The sequence below is a fragment of the Dasypus novemcinctus genome, chromosome 13, assembly GCF_030445035.2.
Source record: "Dasypus novemcinctus isolate mDasNov1 chromosome 13, mDasNov1.1.hap2, whole genome shotgun sequence".
NCBI lineage: Eukaryota > Metazoa > Chordata > Mammalia > Cingulata > Dasypodidae > Dasypus > Dasypus novemcinctus.
In genome coordinates, this window is record NC_080685.1 from 23,430,964 (window position 1) to 23,434,433 (window position 3,470).

Here is a 3,470-nt window from a genome sequence, read left to right on the forward strand (position 1 = left end):
AAGCTCACAACTTCTCTAAAAAAAAAAAATAGGGAATGCTTGTAGCTCAAGTGGTTGAGCGCCTGCTTCCCATGTATGAGGTCCTGGGAAAATTAAAATATAGATACATATATATTTAGTTCTCCCACTCTTAAGTGCATGTCTACTGTGAAGAAAACAAAAGGAAACATCTCCCAATTGAAATTAGAAGAAATGACTTCATACTTTCTGCTGAAAAAAAGAAAGGAAGAAAATAAAAGAATTAATAATGCAATCAGACTAGGGAAGTGGCAGTTCCTTGGTAAAAACAAACAAAATAAACAAACAAAAAACAATAGCAAAAAACAATGCACAGTTAGTAAGAATGAAAGGTTCCCAAGAAGACAGGAAGTTTGTCGTCAATGGCTCCCATGAGAGCAATGGGAGATGCCTTGCTTACACAGCCTCCTGCTGAGGGTTAGACACAGAAGAGAGGGAACGTGCCTGTAGGCGTGGAGGGGATTATGCCATGGGGAATGGAGAGCAAGCACCTCACGTTTTAAAACAAGCTGGCAGCCGCCGTCCCTGGGTGGGCTCGAACCACCAACCTTTCGGTTAACAGCCGAACGCGCTAACCGATTGCGCCACAGAGACGTCTACACGCCGGCTTCCTCCTCGCAATGGCTCCCGAGCATTCACTAACCACCAGGCGGTGCCGCTTGTCTCCGCAGAACAAACGCGCAGGCGCCAAGGCTTCGGGAATTGGACGGGTTGGGGCCACACGTGGGACACCCGGGCGCTGGGTGGCTCCGACGCGGCGACAGCCGCCGGCCCTCCACTCCTCAGAAGCCAGAGCCCCCCGGGGGGGCCGGTGCCCGCGCCCCCCCAGCCCCTCCCCGAGCCCGCGGGGGCCGTAGGGAGCTGCGCGTCCCGTGGGCGCCTGCGCGGCGCTTCCCGGGCTTTGCTCTTCCAGCCAACCGCCTGCGCCGCTCGATCCCGCCAGCGGAGCCCGCAGGGGCGGTGGGCGGGGGCGGAGGAGGCGGCGGGGCCCCCACGGCCAAGGGCGAGCGAGTGGGGGAGCGAGGGGCGGCGGGGCCGGGCAGCAGCCCTGGCAGCAGGCTGTGCAGAGGCGAGGCCGGCTCCCGAGGAGTGGAGCAGTGGGGAGGGAGGGACAGGGAGGAGATGAAAGAGAAGGATGGAGACCTGTAGCTGCCCCACAGCAAAGCAGCCGAATAGTTTTAATCTATTCACCACAAAAGTAGGAAAGCAAGAAGAGTCGTTGCCACCAGCTTTGTGGCCCTGTGATCCTATGGTGGTTAATATTCTACATTGTGGCCGCAGGAACATCGGTCCTAGTTCAAGTTCGGAATTTTTTTCAATATTTTAAAATCAAAGTAATGCAGGCAAGTAGTTTCAAAACGGTATAGTACTAAATGGAAAACAGCAATCCCTCTCGCCAAATTCCACTTCCTGGATATAGCCACTTTCACTACGTTATCTCTTTCCTCTGATATTCATTTCCATAATTCTAAATAAAGTCCTTATGCTACTATTATTTCATTAAAGTTTTTGAAATGTAATACATTCACATGGTTCTCAAATAAAGCATACAAAAAGATATACAATAAAGGGAGTATCCCGCCAACTCTTGTCGCCCATCCAGCCAGTTGCTGCTCAACTCCACCTTTCTCGGGTAACCATTGTTATTAGTTTCCTATGTATACTTACGTACAAGAAAATACAACGATGTATTTACTTTTTCCTACCTTTTTTAACGTGCAAAAGGTGGTATAGTAGCCTTTATCTGTAATGATATCTCACAATAATAAACAATGGAAACAATTCAATGGCTTGTTTCTACTGGCACTGCATGTCCATCCTGGGTTGGCCAGAGACTTTGTTTCACTTCTTCCTCACCCAGGGTGCCAGGCAAACAGAGTCTCTATCATCTGGAGGGCCATGCTGGGAATGGCATGGGCAGGGTACATTTTAAATCACTCTCTGGTCCCTAGACGCTTCCTCCCAGATGTGACATATATCACTTCTGCTCCCACTTCATTGACTAAATCATGCCACACAGACCTGACAGTTCAAAGGGAAGAGAAAAGTACGAAATATCCTGGGCCCAGGAGATGGAGAACCAGACATGCTGGGAACAGCAAGGAAGGTCACCTCGTATACACATTGTTCTGCACTTGATTTTGTCAGCAAAGAAACCATTGAATTAAGCATGTCATCTTAGTGAACAGAGAGAAAATCCTTATTCTTTTCTTTAAGGCTGATGGACATTTGTATTATTTCCAGTATTTCCCTTACAAAAATGCTACAGTGAATAAGCATTTACAGATGTTATTTTGCACACATGTAAATGTGTCTCTAGGATAAATTACTGTAAGTGAAATTCTGCGTCAAACCGTATAAACTCTGATAATATTTATAGCTCTGGCCAAGTTACCCTCCATAGAGGTCAGGACAATTTACATACTTGCCATCAATGTATGACGGTGTCTAGTTTACCACCACCTGCCAAGAACTTATCAAACAGGGTTATTCTCCAGTCTAATAGGTGAAAATAGTCTAATTTCAGTATTTAATTTCATTTCTGTTCTTATGGATAAAGTTGAGTTTTCTGCTACTTTTTGATTTTTATAATTCGGAGTTTGTGTAAGAGTAAATGAGAATTTATTTCTCTAATACTACCCACATCCACTCAAAGTTCTTACCCACATAATCTCCATTCCATACAGCTACATCTTGGTTTGCTGTTAGTTCATAATCAATTTATATAGTGCCAGATTGGTTTTTTTAAAATTATTTATTTATTATTCCAGATTGTTTATTATAAGATTTCCTCTTATACACTTTTTTTTTTAGAATTGATAATTGCCTTGATTTTTTTACTCAGATATTTTTCTTCTACTTATTCTTAGAATGTTTGCATTTGTTCTGTGGTCTGTAGTACACCTTTATCAGTAGTTTCCCCCAAATGATCAAATGTAGTGTATAAGTTTATTCCCAACATTTTTTCCCAGAGATTTCTTTGGAGAGTCATCTGATTTTTACACCATTCTGGACTATTTATTCTCTAGCCCTGCTTCTTAGATCCCATCTCATCTTTTTCTTGGATTACTTCTTAGAGTATATCATTTAACAACTTCCGGAAAATTCTAGTTTCTGGTCTTTGATGACTTTCTTCTAATATCACTTTTGATATTCGACTAGAATGGCAATTCTAGAGTAAAAATCATTTCACCTCCAAATTATAAAGACATTATTCCATTGGCTACAAATATCCAGACATGCTGTGAAGAAATACGATTCCATCCTGATTTATATTTGTGAGAGAGGCTTCTATCTGTCTTCCAATATCCATTCTTCCTATTTCCGTTAGGAAAATAACTCCTAACTTATCGCTCTAGCATTACAGTGGTTTATGGGCATGTGACTAAGTTTGCCAAGTAGAGTGTGAGTTGAAATTATGTTTTCTACTTCCAGATTTTTACCTGAAGTAA

At 43.4% G+C, this 3,470-nt stretch overlaps 1 non-coding gene across 1 annotated transcript; it reads right to left on the minus strand.

Annotated features, from left to right (window-relative positions):
• Positions 1 to 538: 538 nt before the first annotated feature.
• TRNAN-GUU (transfer RNA asparagine (anticodon GUU)) lies at positions 539 to 612 on the minus strand. The gene has a single exon. It is a non-coding gene; the product is annotated as a tRNA-Asn (tRNA).
• Between the last annotated feature and the right edge of the window lie 2,858 nt (positions 613 to 3,470).